This window comes from Rhododendron vialii, chromosome 2a, assembly GCF_030253575.1.
Source record: "Rhododendron vialii isolate Sample 1 chromosome 2a, ASM3025357v1".
Classification (NCBI taxonomy): Eukaryota; Viridiplantae; Streptophyta; class Magnoliopsida; order Ericales; family Ericaceae; genus Rhododendron; species Rhododendron vialii.
In genome coordinates this window covers 27,049,928-27,076,789 of record NC_080558.1, presented here as the reverse complement: position 1 = coordinate 27,076,789, position 26,862 = coordinate 27,049,928, and positions in this window count along the sequence as shown.

The following is a 26,862-nucleotide window of genomic DNA, read 5'->3' as shown; positions in this document are numbered from 1 at the left end:
TTTGGTGTGGTTTGGTACCGTATGGATGTACTCGTACGGTATTGCACCGTTTTGGTGTGGTTTGGTACCGTATGGATATACTCGTGCGGTATTGTACCCTTTTGGTGTGGTTTGGTACCGTAACGAAGTACCCGTACGGTATTGCCCCGTTTTGGTGTGGTTTGGTACCGTAACGAAGTACTCGTACGGTTTGCACCGTTTTGGTGTGGTTTGGTACCGTAACGAAGTACTCGTACGGTATTGCCCCGTTTTGGTGTGGTTTGGTACCGTAAAGAAGTACTCGTACGGTATTTGACCGTTTTGGTGTGGTTTGGTACCGTATGGATGTACTCGTGCGGTATTGTACCCTTTTGGTGTGGTTTGGTACCGTATGGATGTACTCGTACGGTATTGCACCGTTTTGGTGTGGTTTGGTACCGTATTGATGTACGCGTACGGCATTGCACCGTTTTGGTGTGGTTTGGTACCGTAACGAAGTACCCGTACGGTATTGCCCCGTTTTGGTGTGGTTTGGTACCGTAACAAAGTACTCGTACGGTATTGTACCGTTTTGTTGTGATTTGGTACCGTAACGAAGTACTTGTACGGTATTGCACCGTTTTGGTGTGGTTTGGTACCCTATGGATGTACTCGTACGGTATTGCACCTTTTTGGTGTGGTTTGGTACCGTATGGATGTACTCGTACGGTATTGCACCGTTTTGGTGTGGTTTGGTACCGTAACGAAGTACCCGTACGGTATTGCCCCGTTTTGGTGTGGTTTGGTACCGTAACGAAGTACTCGTACGGTATTGCACCGTTTTGGTGTGGTTTGGTACCGTAACGAAGTACTCGTACGGTATTGCCCCGTTTTGGTGTGGTTTGGTACCGTAACGAAGTACTCGTACGGTATTTGACCGTTGGTGTGGGTTGGTACCGTATGGATGTACTCGTACGGTATTGCACCGTTTTGGTGTGGTTTGGTACCGTATTGATATACTCGTGCGGTATTGTACCCTTTTGGTGTGGTTTGGTACCGTATGGAATTAGTCGTGCGGTATTGCACCGTTTTGGTTTGGTTTGGTACCGTAACGAAGTACTCGTACGGTATTGCACCGTTTTGGTGTGGTTTGGTACCGTATGGATGTACTCGCACGGTATTGCACCGTTTTGGTGTGGTTTGGTACCGTAACGAAGTACTCGTACGGTATTGCACCGTTTTGGTGTTGTTTGGTACCGTATGGATGTACTCGTACGGTATTGTACCATTTTGGTGTGGTTTGGTACGGTATTGTACCGTTTTGTGTGGTTTGGTACCGTATGAATATACTCGTACGGTATTGCACCGTTTTGGTGTGGTTTGGTACCGTATGGAATTAGTCGTACGGTATTGCACCGTTTTGGTTTGGTTTGGTACCGTAACGAAGTACTCGTACGCTATTGTACCGTTTTTGTGTGGTTTGGTACCGTAACGAACTACTCGTACGGTATTGCACCGTTTTGGTGTGGTTTGGTACTGTATGGATGTACTCGTACGGTATTGCACCATTTTGGTGTGGTTTGGTACCGTATGGATGTACTCGTACGGTATTGCACCGTTTTGGTTTGGTTTGGTACCGTAACGAAGTACTCGTAGGGTATTGTACCGTTTAGGTGTGATTTGGTACCGTAACGAAGTACTTGTACGGTATTGCACCGTTTTGGTGTGGTTTGGTACCGTATGGATGTACTCGTACAGTATTGCACCGTTTTAGTGTGGTTTGGTACCGTATGGATGTACTCGTACGGTATTGCACCGTTTTGGTTTGGTTTGGTACCGTAACGAAGTACTCGTATGCTATTGGACCGTTTTGGTGTAGTTTGGTACCGTAACGAAGTACTCGTACGGTATTGCACCATTTTTGGTGTGGTTTGGTACCGTATGGATGTACTCGTACGGTATTGCACCGTTTTGGTGTGGTTTGGTACCGTATGGATATACTCGTGCGGTATTGTACCCTTTTGGTGTGGTTTGGTACCGTAACGAAGTACCCGTACGGTATTGCCCCGTTTTGGTGTGGTTTGGTACCGTAACGAAGTACTCGTACGGTCTTGCACCGTTTTGGTGTGGTTTGGTACCGTAACGAAGTACTCGTACGGTATTGCCCCGTTTTGGTGTGGTTTGGTACCGTAAAGAAGTACTCGTACGGTATTTGACCGTTTTGGTGTGGTTTGGTACAGTATGGATGTCCTCGTGCGGTATTGTACCCTTTTGGTGTGGTTTGGTACCGTAACGAAGTACCCGTACGGTATTGCCCCGTCGTTTTGGTGTGGTTTTGTACCGTAACGAAGTACTCGTACGGTATTGCACCGTTTTGGTGTGGTTTGGTACCGTAACGAAGTACTTGTACGGTATTGCCCCGTTTTGGTGTGGTTTGGTACCGTATGGATGTACTCGTACGGAATTGCACCGTTTTGGTTCGGTTTGGTACCGTAACGAAGTACTCGTACGCTATTGTACCGTTTTGGAGTGCTTTGGTACCGTAACGAAGTACTCGTACGGTATTGCACCGTTTTGGTGTGGTTTGGTACCGTATGGATATACTCGTGCGGTAATGTACCCTTTTGGTGTGGTTTGGTACCGTAACGAAGTACCCGTACGGTATTGCCCCGTTTTGGTGTGGTTTGGTACCGTAACGAAGTACTCGTACGGTATTGCACAGTTTTGGTGTGGTTTGGTACCGTAACGAAGTACTCGTACGGTATTGCCCCGTTTTGGTGTGGTTTGGTACCGTAACGAAGTACTCGTACGGTATTTGACCGTTTTGGTGTGGTTTGGTACCGTATGGATGTAATCGTGCGGTATTGTACCCTTTTGGTGTGGTTTGGTACCGTATGGATGTACTCGTATGGTATTGTACCGTTTTGGTGTGGTTTGGTACCGTATGGATGTACTCGTACGGTATTGCACCGTTTTGGTTTGGTTTGGTACCGTAACGAAGTACTCGTACGCTATTGTACCGTTTTGCTGTGGTTTGGTACCGTAACGAACTACTCGTACGGTATTGCACCGTTTTCGTGTGGTTTGGTACCGTAACGAAGTACTCGTACGGTATTGCACCGTTTTGGTGTGGTTTGGTACCGTATGGATGTACTCGTACGGTATTGTACCGTTTTGGTGTGGTTTGGTACGGTATTGTACCGTTTTGGTGTGGTTTTGTACCGTATGGATGTACTCGTACGGTATTGCACCGTTTTGGTGTGGTTTGGTACCGTATGGAATTAGTCGTACGGTATTGCACCGTTTTGGTTTGGTTTGGTACCGTAACGAAGTACTCGTACGCTATTGTACCATTTTGGTGTGGTTTGGTACCGTAACGAAGTACTCGTACGGAATTGCACCGTTTTGCTGTGGTTTGGTACCGTATGGATGTACTCGTACGGAATTTCACCATTTTTGTGTGGTTTGGTACCGTATGGATGTACTCGTACGGTATTGCACCGTTTTGGTTTGGTTTGGTACCGTAACGAAGTACTCGTAGGGTATTGTACCGTTTTGGTGTGATTTGGTACCGTAACGAAGTACTTGTACGGTATTGCACCGTTTTGGTGTGGTTTGGTACCGTATCGATGTACTCGTACAGTATTGCACCGTTTTAGTGTGGTTTGGTACCGTATGGATGTACTCGTACGGTATTGCACCATTTTGGTGTGGTTTGGTACCGTAACGAAGTACTCGTACGGTATTGCATCGTTTTGGTGCGGTTTTGTACCGTATGGATGTACTCGTACGGTATTGCACCGTTTTGGTTTGGTTTGGTACCGTAACGAAGTACTCGTATGCTATTGTACCGTTTTGGTGTGGTTTGGTACTGTAACGAAGTACTCGTACGGTATTGCACCATTTTTGGTGTGGTTTGGTACCGTATGGATGTACTCGTACGGTATTGCACCGTTTTTGTGTGGTTTGGTACCGTATGGATGTACTCGTACGGTATTGCACCGTTTTGGTTTGGTTTGGTACCGTAACGAAGTACTCGTACGGTATTGTACCGTTTTGGTGTGATTTGGTACCGTAACGAAGTACTTGTACGGTCTTGCACCGTTTTGGTGTGGTTTGGTACCGTATGGATGTACTCGCACGGTATTTCACCGTTTTGGTGTGGTTTGGTACCGTAACGAAGTACTCGTACGGTATTGCACTGTTTTGGTGTTGTTCGGTACCGTATGGATGTACTCGTACGGTATTGTACCGTTTTGGTGTGGTTTGGTACGGTATTGTACCATTTTGGTGTGGTTTGGTACCGTATGGATGTACTCGTACGGTATTGCACCGTTTTGGTGTGGTTTGGTACCGTATGGAATTAGTCGTACGGTATTGCACCGTTTTGGTTTGGTTTGGTACCGTAACGAAGTACTCGTACGCTATTGCACCGTTTTGCTGTGGTTTGGTACCGTAACGAACTACTCGTACGGTATTGCACCGTTTTCGTGTGGTTTGGTACCGTATGGATGTACTCGTACGGTATTGCACCATTTTGGTGTGGTTTGGTACCGTATGGATGTACTCGTACGGTATTGCACCGTTTTGGTTTGGTTTGGTACCGTAACGAAGTACTCGTAGGGTATTGTACCGTTTTGGTGTGATTTGGTACCGTAACGAAGTACTTGTATGTTATTGCACCGTTTTGGTGTGGTTTGGTACCGTAACGAAGTACTTGTACGGTATTGCCCCGTTTTGGTTTGGTTTGGTACCGTATGGATGTACTCGTACGGAATTGCACCGTTTTGGTTCGGTTTGGTACCGTAACGAAGTACTCGTACGCTATTGTACCGTTTTGGAGTGCTTTGGTACCGTAACGAAGTACTCGTACGGTATTGCACCGTTTTGGTGTGGTTTGGTACCGTATGGATATACTCGTGCGGTAATGTACCCTTTTGGTGTGGTTTAGTACCGTAACGAAGTACCCGTACGGTATTGCCCCGTTTTGGTGTGGTTTGGTACCGTAACGAAGTACTCGTACGGTATTGCACAGTTTTGGTGTGGTTTGGTACCGTAACGAAGTACTCGTACGGTATTGCCCCGTTTTGGTGTGGTTTGGTACCGTAACGAAGTACTCGTACGGTATTTGACCGTTTTGGTGTGGTTTGGTACCGTATGGATGTACTCGTGCGGTATTGTACCCTTTTGGTGTGGTTTGGTACCGTATGGATGTACTCGTATGGTATTGTACCGTTTTGGTGTGGTTTGGTACCGTATGGATGTACTCGTACGGTATTGCACCGTTTTGGTGTGGTTTGGTACCGTAACGAAGTACCCGTACGGTATTGCCCCGTTTTCGTGTGGTTGGGTACCGTAACGAAGTACTCGTACGGTATTGCACCGTTTTGGTGTGGTTTGGTACCGTAACGAAGTACTCGTATGGTATCGCCCCGTTTTGGTGTGGTTTTGTACCGTAACGAAGTAATCGTACGGTATTTGACCGTTTTGGTGTTGTTTGGTATAGTATGGATGTACTCGTACGGTATTGCACCGTTTTGGTGTGGTTTGGTACCGTATGGATATACTCGTGCGGTATTGTACCCTTTTGGTGTGGTTTGGTACCGTAACGAAGTACTCGTACGGTATTGCATCGTTTTGGTGTGGTTTGGTACCGTAACGAAGTACTCGTACGGTATTGCACCGTTTTGGTGTGGTTTGGTACCGTATGGATGTACTCGTACGGTATTGCACCGTTTTGGTGTGGTTTGGTACCGTATGGATTTACTCGCACGGTATTGCACCGTTTTGGTGTGGTTTGGTACCGTAACGAAGTACTCGTACGGTATTGCACCGTTTTGGTGTGGTTTGGTACCGTATGGATGTACTCGTACGGTATTGTACCGTTTTGGTGTGGTTTGGTACGGTATTGTACCGTTTTGGTGTGGTTTTGTACCGTATGGATGTACTCGTACGGTATTGCACCGTTTTGGTGTGGTTTGGTACCGTATGGAATTAGTCGTACGGTATTGCACCGTTTTGGTTTGGTTTGGTACCGTAACGAAGTACTCGTACGCTATTGTACCATTTTGGTGTGGTTTGGTACCGTAACGAAGTACTCGTACGGAATTGCACCGTTTTGCTGTGGTTTGGTACCGTATGGATGTACTCTTACGGAATTGCACCATTTTGGTGTGGTTTGGTACCGTATGGATGTACTCGTACGGTATTGCACCGTTTTGGTTTGGTTTGGTACCGTAACGAAGTACTCGTAGGGTATTGTACCGTTTTGGTGTGATTTGGTACCGTAACGAAGTACTTGTACGGTATTGCACCGTTTTGGTGTGGTTTGGTACCGTATCGATGTACTCGTACAGTATTGCACCGTTTTAGTGTGGTTTGGTACCGTATGGATGTACTCGTACGGTATTGCACCATTTTGGTGTGGTTTGGTACCGTAACGAAGAACTCGTACGGTATTGCATCGTTTTGGTGCGGTTTTGTACCGTATGGATGTACTCGTACGGTATTGCACCATTTTTGGTGTGGTTTGGTACCGTATGGATGTACTCGTACGGTATTGCACCGTTTTGGTGTGGTTTGGTACCGTATGGATGTACTCATACGGTATTGCACCGTTTTGGTTTGGTTTGGTACCGTAACGAAGTACTCGTACGGTATTGTACCGTTTTGGTGTGATTTGGTACCGTAACGAAGTACTTGTACGGTCTTGCACCGTTTTGGTGTGGTTTGGTACCGTATGGATGTACTCGCACGGTATTTCACGGTTTTGGTGTGGTTTGGTACCGTAACGAAGTACTCGTACGGTATTGCACCGTTTTGGTGTTGTTCGGTACCGTATGGATGTACTCGTACGGTATTGTACCGTTTTGGTGTGGTTTGGTACGGTATTGTACCGTTTTGGTGTGGTTTGGTACCGTATGGATGTACTCGTACGGTATTGCACCGTTTTGGTGTGGTTTGGTACCGTATGGAATTAGTCGTACGGTATTGCACCGTTTTGGTTTGGTTTGGTACCGTAACGAAGTACTCGTACGCTATTGTACCGTTTTGCTGTGGTTTGGTACCGTAACGAACTACTCGTACGGTATTGCACCGTTTTCGTGTGGTTTGGTACCGTATGGATGTACTCGTACGGTATTGCACCATTTTGGTGTGGTTTGGTACCGTATGGATGTACTCGTACGGTATTGCACCGTTTTGGTTTGGTTTGGTACCGTAACGAAGTACTCGTAGGGTATTGTACCGTTTTGGTGTGATTTGGTACCGTAACGAAGTACTTGTATGTTATTGCACCGTTTTGGTGTGGTTTGGTACCGTATGGATGTACTCGTACAGTATTGCACCGTTTTAGTGTGGTTTGGTACCGTATGGATGTACTCGTACGGTATTGCACCGTTTTGGTTTGGTTTGGTACCGTAACGAAGTACTCGTATGCTATTGGACCGTTTTGGTGTGGTTTGGTACCGTAACGAAGTACTCGTACGGTATTGCACCATTTTTGGTGTGGTTTGGTTCCGTATTGATGTACTCGTACGGTATTGCACCGTTTTGGTGTGGTTTGGTACCGTATGGATGTACTCGTACGGTATTGCACCGTTTTGGTTTGGTTTGGTACCGTAACGAAGTACTCGTACGGTATTGTACCGTTTTGGTGTGATTTGGTACCGTAACGAATTACTTGTACGGTCTTGCACCGTTTTGGTGTGGTTTGGTACCGTATGGATGTACTCGTACGGAATTGCACTGTTTTGGTTCGGTTTGGTACCGTAACGAAGTACTCGTACGCTATTGTATCGTTTTGGTGTGGTTTGGTACCGTAACGAAGTACTCGTACGGTATTGCACCGTTTTGGTGCGGTTTGGTACCGTATGGATGTACTCGTACGGTATTGCACCGTTTTGGTGGGGTTTGGTACCGTATGGATGTACTCGTACGGTATTGCACCGTTTTGGTGTGGTTTGGTACCGTAACGAAGTACTCGTACGGTATTGTACCGTTTTGGTGTGATTTGGTACCGTAACGAAGTACTTGTACGATATTGCACCGTTTTGGTGTGGTTTCGTACCCTATGGATGTACTCGTACGGTATTGGACCATTTTTGGTGTGGTTTGGTACCGTATGGATGTACTCGTACGGTATTGCACCGTTTTGGTGTGGTTTGGTACCGTATGGATTATTCGTGCGGTATTGTACCCTTTTGGTGTGGTTTGGTACCGTAACGAAGTACCCGTACGGTATTGCCCCATTTTGGTGTGGTTTGGTACCGTAACGAAGTACTCGTACGGTATTGCACCGTTTTGGTGTGGTTTGGTACCGTAACGAAGTACTCGTACGGTATTGCCCCGTTTTGGTGTGGTTTGGTACCGTAACGAAGTACTCGTACGGTATTTGACCGTTTTGGTGTGGTTTGGTACCGTATGGATGTACTCGTGCGGTATTGTACCCTTTTGGTGTGGTTTGGTACCGTATGGATGTACTCGTATGGTATTGTACCGTTTTGGTGTGGTTTGGTACCGTATGGATGTACTCGTACGGTATTGCACCGTTTTGGTGTGGTTTGGTACCGTATGGATATACTCGTGCGGTATTGTACCCTTTTGGTGTGGTTTGGTACCGTAACGAAGTACTCGTACGGTATTGCATCGTTTTGGTGTGGTTTGGTACCGTAACGAAGTACTCGTACGGTATTGCACCGTTTTGGTGTTGTTTGGTACCGTATGGATGTACTCGCACGGTATTGCACCGTTTTGGTGTGGTTTGGTACCGTAACGAAGTACTCGTACGGTATTGCACCGTTTTGGTGTGGTTTGGTACCGTATGGAATTAGTCGTACGGTATTGCACCGTTTTGGTTTGGTTTGGTACCGTAACGAAGTACTCGTACGCTATTGTACCGTTTTGGTGTGGTTTGGTACCGTAACGAAGTACTCGTACGGAATTGCACCGTTTTGCTGTGGTTTGGTACCGTATGGATGTACTCGTACGGTATTGCACCATTTTGGTGTGGTTTGGTACCGTATGGATGTACTCGTACGGTATTGCACCGTTTTGGTTTGGTTTGGTACCGTAACGAAGTACTCGTAGGGTATTGTACCGTTTTGGTGTGATTTGGTACCGTAACGAAGTACTTGTACGGTATTGCACCGTTTTGGTGTGGTTTGGTACCGTATCGATGTACTCGTACAGTATTGCACCGTTTTAGTGTGGTTTGGTACCGTATGGATGTACTCGTACGGTATTGCACCATTTTGGTGTGGTTTGGTACCGTAACGAAGTACTCGTACGGTATTGCACCGTTTTGGTGCGATTTTGTACCGTATGGATGTACTCGTACGGTATTGCACCGTTTTGGTTTGGTTTGGTACCGTAACGAAGTACTCGTATGCTATTGTACCGTTTTGGTGTGGTTTGGTACCGTAACGAAGTACTCGTACGGTATTGCACCGTTTTGGTGTGGTTTGGTACCGTATGGATATACTCGTGCGGTATTGTACCCTTTTGGTGTGGTTTGGTACCGTAACGAAGTACCCGTACGGTATTGCCCCGTTTTGGTGTGGTTTGGTACCGTAACGAAGTACTCGTACGGTATTGCACAGTTTTTGTGTGGTTTGGTACCGTAACGAAGTACTCGTACGGTATTGCCCCGTTTTGGTGTGGTTTGGTACCGTAACGAAGTACTCGTACGGTATTTGACCGTTTTGGTGTGGTTTGGTACAGTATGGATGTACTCGTACGGTATTGCACCGTTTTGGTGTGGTTTGGTACCGTATGGATATACTCGTGCGGTATTGTACCCTTTTGGTGTGGTTTGGTACCGTAACGAAGTACTCGTACGGTATTGCATCGTTTTGGTGTGGTTTGGTACCGTAACGAAGTACTCGTACGGTATTGCACCGTTTTGGTGTGGTTTGGTACCGTATGGATGTACTCGTACGGTATTGCACCGTTTTGGTGTGGTTTGGTACCGTATGGATGTACTCGCACGGTATTGCACCGTTTTGGTGTGGTTTGGTACCGTAACGAAGTACTCGTACGGTATTGCACCGTTTTGGTGTGGTTTGGTACCGTATGGATGTACTCGTACGGTATTGTACCGTTTTGGTGTGGTTTGGTACGGTATTGTACCGTTTTGGTGTGGTTTTGTACCGTATAGATGTACTCGTACGGTATTGCACCGTTTTGGTGTGGTTTGGTACCGTATGGAATTAGTCGTACGGTATTGCACCGTTTTGGTTTGGTTTGGTACCGTAACGAAGTACTCGTACGCTATTTGTACCGTTTTGGTGTGGTTTGGTACCGTAACGAAGTACTCGTACGGTATTGCACCGTTTTGGTGTGGTTTGGTACCGTAGGGATGTATTCGTACGGTATTGCACCATTTTGGTGTGGTTTGGTACCGTATGGATGTACTCGTACGGTATTGCACCGTTTTGGTTTGGTTTGGTACCGTAACGAAGTACTCGTAGGGTATTGTACCGTTTTGGTGTGATTTGGTACCGTAACGAAGTACTTGTACGGTATTGCACCGTTTTGGTGTGGTTTGGTACCGTATGGATGTACTCGTACAGTATTTCACCGTTTTAGTGTGGTTTGGTACCGTATGGATGTACTCGTACGGTATTGCTCCGTTTTGGTGTCGTTTGGTACCGTAACGAAGTACTCGTACGGTATTGCACCGTTTTGGTGTGGTTTTGTACCGTATGGATGTACTCGTACGGTATTGCACCGTTTTGGTTTGGTTTGGTACCGTAACGAAGTACTCGTATGCTATTGTACCGTTTTGGTGTGGTTTGGTACCGTAACGAAGTACTCGTACGGTATTGCACCATTTTTGGTGTGGTTTGGTACCGTAACGAAGTACTCGTACGGTATTGCACCGTTTTGGTGCGGTTTTGTACCGTATGGATGTACTCGTACGGTATTGCACCGTTTTGGTTTGGTTTGGTACCGTAACGAAGTACTCGTATGCTATTGTACCGTTTTGGTGTGGTTTGGTACCGTAACGAAGTACTCGTACGGTATTGCACCATTTTTGGTGTGGTTTGGTACCGTATGGATGTACTCGTACGGTATTGCACCGTTTTGGTGTGGTTTGGTACCGTATGGATGTACTCGTACGGTATTGGACCGTTTTGGTTTGGTTTGGTACCGTAACGAAGTACTCGTACGGTATTGTACCGTTTTGGTGTGATTTGGTACCGTAACGAAGTACTTGTACGGTCTTGCACCGTTTTGGTGTGGTTTGGTACCGTATGGATGTACTCGTACGGAATTGCACCGTTTTGGTTCGGTTTGGTACCGTAACGAAGTACTCGTACGCTATTGTACCGTTTTGGAGTGGTTTGGTACCGTAACGAAGTACTCGTACGGTATTGCACCGTTTTGGTGTGGTTTGGTACCGTATGGATATACTCGTGCGGTATTGTACCCTTTTGGTGTGGTTTGGTACCGTAACGAAGTACCCGTACGGTATTGCCCCGTTTTGGTGTGGTTTGGTACCGTAACGAAGTACTCGTACGGTATTGCACAGTTTTGGTGTGGTTTGGTACCCTAACGAAGTACTCGTACGGTATTGCCCCGTTTTGGTGTGGTTTGGTACCGTAACGAAGTACTCGTACGGTATTTGACCGTTTTGGTGTGGTTTGGTACAGTATGGATGTACTCGTACGGTATTGCACCGTTTTGGTGTGGTTTGGTACCGTATGGATATACTCGTGCGGTATTGTACCCTTTTGGTGTGGTTTGGTACCGTAACGAAGTACTCGTACGGTATTGCATCGTTTTGGTGTGGTTTGGTACCGTAACGAAGTACTCGTACGGTATTGCACCGTTTTGGTGTGGTTTGGTACCGTATGGATGTACTCGTACGGTATTGCACCGTTTTGGTGTGGTTTGGTACCGTATGGATGTACTCGCACGGTATTGCACCGTTTTGGTGTGGTTTGGTACCGTAACGAAGTACTCGTACGGTATTGCACCGTTTTGGTGTGGTTTGGTACCGTATGGATGTACTCGTACGGTATTGTACCGTTTTGGTGTGGTTTGGTACGGTATTGTACCGTTTTGGTGTGGTTTTGTACCGTATGGATGTACTCGTACGGTATTGCACCGTTTTGGTGTGGTTTGGTACCGTATGGAATTAGTCGTACGGTATTGCACCGTTTTGGTTTGGTTTGGTACCGTAACGAAGTACTCGTACGCTATTGTACCGTTTTGGTGTGGTTTGGTACCGTAACGAAGTACTCGTACGGTATTGCACCGTTTTGGTGTGGTTTGGTACCGTATGGATGTATTCGTACGGTATTGCACCATTTTGGTGTGGTTTGGTACCGTATGGATGTACTCGTACGGTATTGCACCGTTTTGGTTTGGTTTGGTACCGTAACGAAGTACTCGTAGGGTATTGTACCGTTTTGGTGTGATTTGGTACCGTAACGAAGTACTTGTACGGTATTGCACCGTTTTGGTGTGGTTTGGTACCGTATGGATGTACTCGTACAGTATTTCACCGTTTTAGTGTGGTTTGGTACCGTATGGATGTACTCGTACGGTATTGCTCCGTTTTGGTGTGGTTTGGTACCGTGACGAAGTACTCGTACGGTATTGCACCGTTTTGGTGTGGTTTTGTACCGTATGGATGTACTCGTACGGTATTGCACCGTTTTGGTTTGGTTTGGTACCGTAACGAAGTACTCGTATGCTATTGTACCGTTTTGGTGTGGTTTGGTACCGTAACGAAGTACTCGTACGGTATTGCACCATTTTTGGTGTGGTTTGGTACCGTATGGATATACTCGTACGGTATTGCACCGTTTTGGTGTGGTTTGGTACCGTATGGATGTACTCGTACGGTATTGCACCGTTTTGGTTTAGTTTGGTACCGTAACGAAGTACTCGTACGGTATTGTACCGTTTTGGTGTGATTTGGTACCGTAACGAAGTAATTGTACGGTCTTGCACCGTTTTGGTGTGGTTTGGTACCGTATGGATGTACTCGTACGGAATTGCACCGTTTTGGTTCGGTTTGGTACCGTAACGATGTACTCGTACGCTATTGTACCGTTTTGGTGTGGTTTGGTAGCGTAACGATGTACTCGTACGGTATTGCACCGTTTTGGTGTGGTTTGGTACCGTATGGATGTACTCGTACGGTATTGCACCGTTTTGGTGTGGTTTGGTACCGTATGGATGTACTCGTACGGTATTGCACCGTTTTGGTGTGGTTTGGTACCGTATGGATGTACTCGTACGGTATTGCACCGATTTGGTGTGGTTTGGTACCATAACGAAGTACTCGTACGGTATTGTACCGTTTTGGTGTGATTTGGTACCGTAACGAAGTACTTGTACGATATTGCACCGTTTTGGTGTGGTTTGGTACCCTATGGATGTACTCGTACGGTATTGGACCATTTTTGGTGTGGTTTGGTACCGTATGGATGTACTCGTACGGTATTGCACCGTTTTGGTGTGGTTTGGTACCGTATGGATATACTCGTGCGGTATTATACCCTTTTGGTGTGGTTTGGTACCGTAACGAAGTACCCGTACGGTATTGCCCCGTTTTGGTGTGGTTTGGTACCGTAACGAAGTACTCGTACGGTATTGCACCGTTTTGGTGTGGTTTGGTACCGTAACGAAGTACTCGTACGGTATTGCCCCGTTTTGGTGTGGTTTGGTACCGTAACGAAGTACTCGTACGGTATTTGACCGTTTTGGTGTGGTTTGGTACCGTATGGATGTACTCGTGCGGTATTGTCCCCTTTTGGTGTGGTTTGGTACAGTATGGATGTACTCGTACGGTATTGCACCGTTTTGGTGTGGTTTGGTACCGTATGGATGTACTCGCACGGTATTGCACCGTTTTGGTGTGGTTTGGTACCGTAACGAAGTACTCGTACGGTATTGCACCGTTTTGGTGTGGTTTGGTACCGTATGGATGTACTCGTACGGTATTGTACCGTTTTGGTGTGGTTTGGTACGGTATTGTACCGTTTTGGTGTGGTTTGGTACCGTATGGATGTACTCGTACGGTATTGCACCGTTTTGGTTTGGTTTGGTACCGTAACGAAGTACTCGTATGCTATTGTACCGTTTTGGTGTGGTTTGGTACCGTAACGAAGTACTCGTACGGTATTGCACCATTTTTGGTGTGGTTTAGTACCGTATGGATGTACTCGTACGGTATTGCTCCGTTTTGGTGTGGTTTGGTACCGTATAGATGTACTCGTACGGTATTGCACTGTTTGGTTGGGTTTGGTACCGTAACGAAGTACTCGTACGGTATTGTACCGTTTTGGTGTGATTTGGTACCGTAACGAAGTACTTGTATGGTCTTGCACCGTTTTGGTGTGGTTTGGTACCGTATGGATGTACTCGTACGGAATTGCACCGTTTTGGTTCGGTTTGCTACCGTAACGAAGTACTCGTACGCTATTCTACCGTTTTGGTGTGGTTTGGTACCGTAACGAAGTACTCGTACGGTATTGAACCGTTTTGGTGTGGTTTGGTACCGTATGGATATACTCGTGCGGTATTGTACCCTTTTGGTGTGGTTTGGTACCGTAACGAAGTACCCGTTCGGTATTGCCCCGTTTTGGTGTGGTTTGGTACCGTAACGAAGTACTCGTACGGTATTGCACAGTTTTTGTGTGGTTTGGTACCGTAACGAAGTACTCGTACGGTATTGCCCCGTTTTGGTGTGGTTTGGCACCGTAACGAAGTACTCGTACGGTATTTGACCGTTTTGGTGTGGTTTGGTACCGTATGGATGTACTCGTGCGGTATTGTACCCTTTTGGTGTGGTTTGGTACCGTATGGATGTACGCGTACGGTATTGCACCGTTTTGGTGTGGTTTGGTACCGTAACGAAGTACCCGTACGGTATTGCCCCGTTTTGGTGTGGTTTGGTACCGTAACGAAGTACTCGTACGGTATTGCACCGTTTTGGTGTGGTTTGGTACCGTAACGATGTACTCGTACGGTATTGCCCCGTTTTGGTGTGGTTTTGTACCGTAACGAAGTACTCGTACGGTATTTGACCGTTTTGGTGTGGTTTGGGACCGTATGGATGTACTCGTACGGTATTGCACCGTTTTGGTGTGGTTTGGTACCGTATGGATATACTCGGGCGGTATTGTACCCTTTGGTGTGGTTTGGTACCGTAACGAAGTACTCGTACGGTATTGCATCGTTTTGGTGTGGTTTGGTACCGTAACGAAGTACTCGTACGGTATTGCACCGTTTTGGTGTGGTTTGGTACCGTATGGATGTACTCGGACGGTATTGCACCGTTTTTGTGTGGTTTGGTACCGTATGGATGTACTCGCACGGTATTGCACCATTTTGGTGTGGTTTGGTACCGTAACGAAGTACTCGTACGGTATTGCACTGTTTTGGTGTGGTTTGGTACCGTATGGATGTACTTGTACGGTATTGTACCGTTTTGGTGTGGTTTGGTACGGTATGGATGTACTCGTACGGTATTGCACCGTTTTGGTGTGGTTTGGTACCGTATGGAATTAGTCGTACGGTATTGCACCGTTTTGGTTTGGTTTGGTACCGTAACGAAGTACTCGTACGCTATTGTACCGTTTCGGTGTGGTTTGGTACCGTAACGAAGTACTCGTACGGTATTGCACCGTTTTGGTGTGGTTTGGTACCGTATGGATGTACTCGTACGGTATTGCACCATTTTGGTGTGGTTTGGTACCGTATGGATGTACTCGTACGGTATTGCACCGTTTTGGTGTGGTTTGGTACCGTATGGAATTAGTCGTACGGTATTGCCCCGTTTTGGTGTGGTTTGGTACCGTAACGAAGTACTCGTACGGTATTGCACCGTTTTGGTGTGGTTTGGTACCGTAACGAAGTACCCGTACGGTATTGCCCCGTTTTGGTGTGGTTTGGTACCGTAACGAAGTACTCGTAGGGTATTGCACCGTTTTGGTGTGGTTTGGTACCGTATGGATGTACTCGTACGGTATTGTACCGTTTTGGTGTGGTTTGGTACGGTATTGCACCCTTTTAGTGTGGTTTGGTACCGTATGGATGTACTCGTACGGTATTGCACCGTTTTGGCGTTGTTTGATACCGTATGGAATTAGTGGTACGGTATTGCACCGTTTTGGTGTGGTTTTGTACCGTATGGATGTACTCGTACGGTATTGCACCGTTTTGGTTTGGTTTGGTACCGTAACGAAGTACTTGTATGCTATTGTACCGTTTTGGTGTGGTTTGGAACCGTAACGAAGTACTCGTACGGTATTGCACCGTTTTGGTTTGGTTTGGTAACGTAACGAAATACTCGTACGGTATTGCACCGTTTAGGTGTGGTTTGGTACCGTACGGATGTACTCGTACGGTATTGCACCGTTTTGGTGTGGTTTGGTACCGTATGGAATTAGTCGTACGGTATTGCCCCGTTTTGGTGTGGTTTGGTACCGTAACGAAGTACTCGTACGGTATTGCACCGTTTTGGTGTGGTTTGGTACCGTAACGAAGTACTCGTACGGTATTTGACCGTTTTGGTGTGGTTTGGTACCGTATGGATGTACTCGTGCGGTATTGTACCATTTTGGTGTGGTTTGGTACCGTATGGATGTATTCGTACGGTATTGCACCGTTTTGGTGTGGTTTGGTACCGTATGGATGTACGCGTACGGTATTGCACCGTTTTTGTGTGGTTTGGTACCGTAACGAAGTACCCGTACGGTATTGCCCCGTTTTGGTGTGGTTTGGTACCGTAACGAAGTACTCGTAGGGTATTGCACCGTTTTGGTGTGGTTTGGTACCGTATGGATGTACTCGTACGGTATTGTACCGTTTTGGTGTGGTTTGGTACGGTATTGTTCCGTTTTGGTGTGGTTTGGTACCGTACGGATGTACTCGTACGGTATTGCACCGTTTTGGTGTGGTTTGGTACCGTATGGAATTAGTCGTACGGTATTGCACCGTTTTGGTTTGGTTTGGTACCGTAACGAAGTACTATTACGGTATTGCACCGTTTTGGTGTGGTTTGGTACCGTATGGATGTACTCCTACGGTATTGCACCCTTTTAGTGTGGTTTGGTACCGTATGGATGTACTCGTACGGTATTGCACCGTTTTGGAGTGGTTTGGTACCGTAACGAAGTACTCGTACGGTATTGCACCGTTTTGGTGTGGTTTTGTGCCGTATGGATGTACTCGTACGGTATTGCACCGTTTTGGTTTGGTTTGGTACCGTAACGAAGTACTCGTATGCTATTGTACCGTTTTGGTGTGGTTTGGAACCGTAACGAAGTACTCGTACTGTAATGCACCGTTTTGGTTTGGTTTGGTACCGTAACGAAATACTCGTACGGTATTGCACCGTTTAGGTGTGGTTTGGTACCGTACGGATGTACTCGTACGGTATTGCACCGTTTTGGTGTGGTTTGGTACCGTATGGAATTAGTCGTACGGTATCGCCCAGTTTTGGTGTGGTTTGGTACCGTAACGAAGTACTCGTACGGTATTGCACCGTTTTGGTGTGGTTTGGTACCGTAACGAAGTACTCGTACGGTATTTGACCGTTTTGGTGTGGTTTGGTACCGTATGGATGTACTCGTGCGGTATTGTACCATTTTGGTGTGGTTTGGTACCGTATGGATGTATTCGTACGGTATTGCACCGTTTTGGTGTGGTTTGGTACCGTATGGATGTACTCGTACGGTATTGCACCGTTTTGGTGTGGTTTGGTACCGTAACGAAGTACCCGTACGGTATTGCCCCGTTTTGGTGTGGTTTGGTACCGTAACGAAGTACTCGTAGGGTATTGCACCGTTTTGGTGTGGTTTGGTACCGTATGGATGTACTCGTACGGTATTGTACCGTTTTGGTGTGGTTTGGTACGGTATTGTACCGTTTTGGTGTGGTTTGGTACCGTACGGATGTACTCGTACGGTATTGCACCGTTTTGGTGTGGTTTGGTACCGTATGGAATTAGTCGTACGGTATTGCACCGTTTTGGTTTGGTTTGGTACCGTAACGAAGTACTCTTACGGTATTGCACCGTTTTGGTGTGGTTTGGTACCGTATGGATGTACTCCTACGGTATTGCACCCTTTTAGTGTGGTTTGGTACCGTATGGATGTACTCGTACGGTATTGCACCGTTTTGGCGTGGTTTGGTACCGTAACGAAGTACCCGTACGGTATTGCCCCGTTTTGGTGTGGTTTGGTACCGTAACGAAGTACTCGTACGGTATTGCACAGTTTTGGTGTGGTTTGGTACCGTAACGAAGTACTCGTACGGTATTGCCCCGTTTTGGTGTGGTTTGGTACCGTAACGAAGTACTCGTACGGTATTGCCCCGTTTTGGTGTGGTTTGGTACCGTAACGAAGTACTCGTACGGTATTTGACCGTTTTGGTGTGGTTTGGTACCGTATGGATGTACTCGTGCGGTATTGTACCCTTTTGGTGTGGTTTGGTACCGTATGGATGTACTCGTACGGTATTGCACCGTTTTGGTGTGGTTTTGTACCGTAACGAAGTACCCGTACGGTATTGCCCCGTTTTGGTGTGGTTTGGTACCGTAACGAAGTACTCGTACGGTATTGCACCGTTTTGGTGTGGTTTGGTACCGTAACGAAGTACTCGTACGGTATTGCCCCGTTTTGGTGTGGTTTGGTACCGTAACGAAGTACTCGTACGGTATTTGACCGTTTTGGTGTGGTTTGGTACCGTATGGATGTACTCGTATGGTATTGCACCGTTTTGGTGTGGTTTGGTACCGTATGGATATACTCGTGCGGTATTGTACCCTTTTGGTGTGGTTTGGTACCGTAACGAAGTACTCGTACGGTATAGCATCGTTTTGGTGTGGTTTGATACCGTAACGAAGTACTCGTACGGTATTGAACCGTTTTGGTGTGGTTTGGTACCGTATGGATGTACTCGTACGGTATTGCACCGTTTTGGTGTGGTTTGGTACCGTATGGTTGTACTCGCACGGTATTGCACCGTTTTGGTGTGGTTTGGTACCGTAACGAAGTACTCGTACGGTATTGCACCGTTTTGGTGTGGTTTGGTACCGTATGGATGTACTCGTACGGTATTGTACCGTTTTGGTGTGGTTTGGTAGTATTGAACCGTTTTGGTGTCGTTTGGTACCGTATGGATGTACTCGTACGGTATTGCACCATTTTGGTGTGGTTTCGTACCGTATGGAATTAGTCTCACGGTATTGCACCGTTTTGGTTTGGTTTGGTACCGTAACGAAGTACTCGTACGGTATTGCACCGTTTTGGTGTGGTTTGGTTCCGTATGGATGTACTCCTACGGTATTGCCCCATTTTAGTGTGGTTTGGTACCGTATGGATGTACTCGTACGGTATTGTACCGTTTTGGTGTGGTTTGGTACCGTACTCGTACGGTATTGCACCGTTTTGGTGTGGTTTTGTACCGTATGGATGTACTCGTGCGCTATTGCACCGTTTTGGTTTGGTTTGGTACCGTAACGAAGTACTCGCATGCTATTGTACCGTTTTGGTGTGGTTTGGTACCGTAACGAAGTACTCGTACGGTATTGCACCATTTTTGGTGTGGGTTGGTACCGTATGGATGTACTCGTACGGTATTGCACCGTTTTGGTGTGGTTTGGTACCGTATGGATGTACTCGTACGGTATTGCACCGTTTTGGTTTGGTTTGGTACCGTAACGAAATACTCGTACGGTATTGCACCGTTTAGGTGTGGTTTGGTACCGTACGGATGTACTCGTACGGTATTGCACCGTTTTGGTGTGGTTTGGTACCGTATGGAATTAGTCGTAAGGTATTGCACCGTTTTGGTTTTGTTTGGTACCGTAACGAACTACTCGTACGGTATTGCACCGTTTTGGTGTGGTTTGGTTCCGTATGGATGTACTCCTACGGTATTGCACCGTTTTAGTGTGGTTTGGTACCATATGGATGTACTCGTACGGTATTGCACCGTTTTGGTGTGGTTTGGTACCGTAACGAAGTACTCGTACGGTATTGCACCGTTTTGGTGTGGTTTGGTACCGTAACGAAGTACTCGTACGGTATTGCACCGTTTTGGTGTGGTTTTGTACCCTATGGATGTACTCGTACGGTATTGCACCGTTTTGGTTTGGGTTGGTACCGTAACGAAGTACTCGTATGCTATTGTACCGTTTTGGTGTGGTTTGGTACCGTAACGAAGTACTCGTACGGTATTGCACCATTTTTGGTGTGGTTTGGTACAATATGGATGTACTCGTATGGAATTGCACCGTTTTGGTTTGGTTTGGTACCGTAACGAAGTACTCGTACGCTATTGTACCGTTTTGGTGTGATTTGGTACCGTAACGAAGTACTTGTACGGCCTTGCACCGTTTTGGTGTGGTTTGGTACCGTATGAATGTACTCGTATGGAATTGCACCGTTTTGGTTTGGTTTGGTAGCGTAACGAAGTACTCGTACGCTATTGTACCGTTTTGGTGTGGTTTGGTACCGTAACGAAGTACTCGTACGGTATTGCACCGTTTTGGTGTGGTTTTGTACCCTATGGATGTACTCGTACGGTATTGCACCGTTTTGGTTTGGTTTGGTACCGTAACGAAGTACTCGTATGCTATTGTACCGTTTTGGTGTGATTTGGTACCGTAACGAAGTACTTGTACGGTCTTGCACCGTTTTGGTGTGGTTTGGTACCGTATGGATGTACACGTATGGAATTGCACCGTTTTGGTTTGGTTTGGTACCGTAACGAAGTACTCGTACGCTATTGTACCGTTTTGGTGTGGTTTGGTACCGTAACGAAGTACTCGTACGGTATTGCACCGTTTTGGTGTGGTTTGGTTCCGTATGGATGTACTCCTACGGTATTGCACCCTTTTAGTGTGGTTTGGTACCGTATGGATGTACTCGTACGGTATTGCACCGTTTTGGTGTGGTTTGGTACCGTACTCGTACGGTATTGCACCGTTTTGGTGTGGTTTGGTACCGTATGGATGTACTCGTACGGTATTGCACCGTTTTGGTGTGGTTTGGTACCGTATGGATATACTCGTGCGGTATTGTACCCTTTTGGTGTGGTTTGGTACCGTAACGAAGTACCCGTACGGTATTGCCCCGTTTTGGTGTGGTTTGGTACCGTAACGAAGTACTCGTACGGTATTGCACCGTTTTGGTGTGGTTTGGTACTGTATGGAATTAGTCGTAAGGTATTGCACCGTTTTGGTTTGGTTTGGTACCGTAACGAAATACTCGTACGGTATTGCACCGTTTAGGTGTGGTTTGGTACCGTACGGATGTACTCGTACGGTATTGCACCGTTTTGGTTTGGTTTGGTACCGTATGGAATTAGTCGTACGGTATTGCACCGTTTTGGTTTGGTTTGGTACCGTAACGAAGTACTCGTACGGTATTCCACCGTTTTGGTGTGGTTTGGTTCCGTATGGATGTACTCCTACGGTATTGCACCCTTTTAGTGTGGTTTGGTACCGTATGGATGTACTCGTACGGTATTGCACCGTTTTGGTGTGGTTTGGTACCGTAACGAAGTACTCGTACGGTATTGCACCGTTTTGGTGTGGTTTTGTACCGTATGGATGTACTCGTACGGTATTGCACCGTTTTTGTTTGGTTTGGTACCGTAACGAAGTACTCGTATGCTATTGTACCGTTTTGGTGTGGTTTGGTACCGTAACGAAGTACTCGTACGGTATTGAACCATTTTTGGTGTGGTTTGGTACCCTATGGATGTACTCGTACGGTGTTGCACCGCTTTGGTGTGGTTTGGTACCGTAACGAAGTACTCGTACGGTATTGCACCATTTTTGGTGTGGTTTGGTACCATATGGATGTACTCGTATGGAATTGCACCGTTTTGGTGTGGTTTGGTACCGTAACGAAGTACTCGTACGGTATTGCACCGTTTTGGTGTGGTTTGGTACCGTAACGAAGTACTCGTACGGTATTTGACCGTTTTGGTGTGGTTTGGTACCATATGGATGTACTCGTGCGGTATTGTACCCTTTTGGTGTGGTTTGGTACCGTATGGACGTATTCGTACTGTATTGCACCGTTTTGGTGTGGTTTGGTACCGTATGGATGTACTCGTCCGGTATTGCACCGTTTTGGTGTGGTTTGGTACCGTAACGAAGTACCCGCACGCTATTGCCCCGTTTTGGTGTGGTTTGGTACCGTAACGAAGTACTCGGACGGTATTGCACCGTTTTGGTGTGGTTTGGTACCGTAACGAAGTACTCGTACGGTATTGCCACGTTTTGGTGTGGTTTGGTACCGTAACGAAGTACTCGTACGGTCTTTGACCGTTTTGGTGTGGTTTGGTACCGTATGGATGTACTCGTACGGTATTGCACCGTTTTGGTGTGGTTTGGTACCGTATGGATATACTCGTGCGGTATTGTACCCTTTTGGTGTGGTTTGGTACCGTAACGAAGTACTCGTACGGTATTGCATCGTTTTGGTGTAGTTTGGTACCGTAACGAAGTACTCGTACGGTATTGCACCGTTTTGGTGTGGTTTGGTACCGTATGGATGTACTCGTACGGTATTGCACCGTTTTGGTGTGGTTTGGTACCGTATGGATGTACTCGCACGGTATTGCACCGTTTAGGTGTGGTTTGGTACCGTACGGATGTACTCGTACGGTATTGCACCGTTTTGGTGTGGTTTGGTACCGTATGGAATTAGTCGTACGGTATTGCACCGTTTTGGTTTGGTTTGGTACCGTAACGAAGTACTCGTACGGTATTCCACCGTTTTGGTGTGGTTTGGTTCCGTATGGATGTACTCCTACGGTATTGCACCCTTTTAGTGTGGTTTGGTACCGTATGGATGTACTCGTACGGTATTGCACCGTTTTGGTGTGGTTTGGTACCGTAACGAAGTACTCGTACGGTATTGCACCGTTTTGGTGTGGTTTTGTACCGTATGGATGTACTCGTACGGTATTGCACCGTTTTGGTTTGGTTTGGTACCGTAACGAAGTACTCGTATGCTATTGTACCGTTTTGGTGTGGTTTGGTACCGTAACGAAGTACTCGTACGGTATTGAACCATTTTTGGTGTGGTTTGGTACCCTATGGATGTACTCGTACGGTATTGCACCGTTTTGGAGTGGTTTGGTACCGTATGGATGTACTCGTACGGTATTGCACCGTTTTGGTTTGGTTTGGTACCGTAACGAAATACTCGTACGGTATTGCACCGTTTAGGTGTGGTTTGGTACCGTACGGATGTACTCGTACGGTATTGCACCGTTTTGGTGTGGTTTGGTACCGTAACGAAGTACTCGTACGGTATTGCACCGTTTTGGTGTGGTTTGGTACCGTATGGATATACTCGTGCGGTATTGTACCCTTTTGGTGTGGTTTGGTACCGTATGGAATTAGTCGTACGGTATTGCACCGTTTTGGTTTGGTTTGGTACCGTAACGAAGTACTCGTACGGTATTGCGCCGTTTTGGTGTGGTTTGGTTCCGTATGGATGTACTCCTACGGTATTGCACCGTTTTAGTGTGGTTTGGTACCGTATGGATGTACTCGTACGGTATTGCCCCGTTTTGGTGTGGTTTGGTACCGTAACGAAGTACTCGTACGCTATTGCACCGTTTTGGTGTGGTCTTGTACCGTATGGATGTACTCGTACGGTATTGCACCGTTTTGGTTTGGTTTGGTACCGTAACGAAGTACTCGTATGCTATTGTACCGTTTTGGTGTGGTTTGGTACCGTAACGAAGTACTCGTACGGTATTGCACCATTTTTGGTGTGGTTTGGTACCGTATGGATGTACTCGTACGGTATTGCACCGTTTTGGTGTGGTTTGGTACCGTATGGATATACTCGTGCGGTATTGTACCCTTTTGGTGTGGTTTGGTACCGTAACGAAGTACCCGTACGGTATTGCCCCGTTTTGGTGTGGTTTGGTACCGTAACGAAGTACTCGTACGGTATTGCACCGTTTTGGTGTGGTTTGGTACCGTAACGAAGTACTCGTACGGTATTTGACCGTTTTGGTGTGGTTTGGTACCATATGGATGTACTCGTGCGGTATTGTACCCTTTTGGTGTGGTTTGGTACCGTATGGACGTATTCGTACTGTATTGCACCGTTTTGGTGTGGTTTGGTACCGTATGGATGTACTCATCCGGTATTGCGCCGTTTTGGTGTGGTTTGGTACCGTAACGAAGTACCCGCACGCTATTGCCCCGTTTTGGTGTGGTTTGGTACCGTAACGAAGTACTCGTACGGTATTGCACCGTTTTGGTGTGGTTTGGTACCGTAACGAAGTACTCGTACGGTATTGCCACGTTTTGGTGTGGTTTGGTACCGTAACGAAGTACTCGTACGGTCTTTGACCGTTTTGGTGTGGTTTGGTACCGTATGGATGTACTCGTACGGTATTGCACCGTTTTGGTGTGGTTTGGTACCGTATGGATATACTCGTGCGGTATTGTACCCTTTTGGTGTGGTTTGGTACCGTAACGAAGTACTCGTACGGTATTGCATCGTTTTGGTGTGGTTTGGTACCGTAACGAAGTACTCGTACGGTATTGCACCGTTTTGGTGTGGTTTGGTACCGTATGGATGTACTCGCACGGTATTGCACCGTTTTGGTGTGGTTTGGTACCGTAACGAAGTACTCGTACGGTATTGCACCGTTTTGGTGTGGTTTGGTACCGTATGGATGTACTCGTATGGTATTGTACCGTTTTGTTGTGGTTTGGTACGGTATTGTTCCGTTTTGGTGTGGTTTGGTACCGTATGGATGTACTCGTACGGTATTGCACCGTTTTGGTGTGGTTTGGTACCGTATGGAATTAGTCGTACGGTATTGCACCATTTTCGTTTGGTTTGGTACCGTAACGAAGTACTCGTACGCTATTGTACCGTTTTGGTGTGGTTTGGTACCGTAACGAACTACTCGTACGGTATTGCACCGTTTTGGTGTGGTTTGGTACCGTATGGATGTACTCGTATGGTATTGCACCATTTTGGTGTGGTTTGGTACCGTATGGATGTACTCGTACGGTATTGAACCGTTTTGGTTTGGTTTGGTACCGTAACGAAGTACTCGTAGGGTATTGTACCGTTTTGGTGTGATTTGGTACCGTAACGAAGTACTTGTACGGTATTGCACCGTTTTGGTGTGGTTTGGTACCGTATGGATGTACTCGTACAGTATTGCACCGTTTTAGTGTGGTTTGGTACCGTATGGATGTACTCGTACGGTATTGCACCGTTTTGGTTTGGTTTGGTACCGTAACGAAGTACTCGTATGCTATTGGACCGTTTTGGTGTGGTTTGGTACCGTAACGAAGTACTCGTACGGTATTGCACCATTTTTGGTGTGGTTTGGTACCGTATGGATGTACTCGTACGGTATTGCACCGTTTTGGTTTGGTTTGGTACCGTAACGAAGTACTCGTATGGTATTGTACCGTTTTGGTGTGATTTGGTACCGTAACGAAGTACTTGTACGGTCTTGCACCGTTTTGGTGTGGTTTGGTACCGTATGGATGTACTCGTACGGAATTGCACCGTTTTGGTTCGGTTTGGTACCGTAACGAAGTACTCGTACGCTATTGTATCGTTTTGGTGTGGTTTGGTACCGTATGGATGTACTCGTACGGTATTGCACCGTTTTGGTGTGGTTTGGTACCGTATGGATGTACTCGTACGGTATTGCACCGTTTTGGTGTGGTTTGGTACCGTATGGATGTACTCGTACGGTATTGCACCGTTTTGGTGTGGTTTGGTACCATAACGAAGTACTCGTACAGTATTGTACCTTTTTGGTGTGATTTGGTACCGTAACGAAGTACTTGTACGATATTGCACCGTTTTGGTGTGGTTTGGTACCCTATGGATGTACTCGTACGGTAGTGGACCATTTTTGGTGTGGTTTGGTACCGTATGGATGTACTCGTACGGTATTGCACCGTTTTGGTGTGGTTTGGTACCGTATGGATATACTCGTGCGGTATTGTACCCTTTTGGTGTGGTTTGGTACCGTAACGAAGTACCCGTACGGTATTGCCCCGTTTTGGTGTGGTTTGGTACCGTAACGAAGTACTCGTACGGTCTTTGACCGTTTTGGTGTGGTTTGGTACCGTATGGATGTACTCGTTCGGTATTGCACTGTTTTGGTGTGGTTTGGTACCGTATGGATATACTCGTGCGGTATTGTACCCTTTTGGTGTGGTTTGGTACCGTAACGAAGTACTCGTACGGTATTGCATCGTTTTGGTGTGGTTTGGTACCGTAACGAAGTACTCGTACGGTATTGCACCGTTTTGGTGTGGTTTGGTACCGTATGGATGTACTCGCACGGTATTGCACCGTTTTGGTGTGGTTTGGTACCGTAACGAAGTACTCGTACGGTATTGCACCGTTTTGGTGTGGTTTGGTACCGTATGGATGTACTCGTATGGTATTGTACCGTTTTGTTGTGGTTTGGTACGGTATTGTTCCGTTTTGGTGTGGTTTGGTACCGTATGGATGTACTCGTACGGTATTGCACCGTTTTGGTGTGGTTTGGTACCGTATGGAATTAGTCGTACGGTATTGCACCGTTTTGGTTTGGTTTGGTACCGTAACGAAGTACTCGTACGCTATTGTACCGTTTTGGTGTGGTTTGGTACCGTAACGAACTACTCGTACGGTATTGCACCGTTTTGGTGTGGTTTGGTACCGTATGGATGTACTCGTACGGTATTGCACCATTTTGGTGTGGTTTGGTACCGTATGGATGTACTCGTACGGTATTGCACCGTTTTGGTTTGGTTTGGTACCGTAACGAAGTACTCGTAGGGTATTGTACCGTTTTGGTGTGATTTGGTACCGTAACGAAGTACTTGTACGGTATTGCACCGTTTTGGTGTGGTTTGGTACCGTATGGATGTAC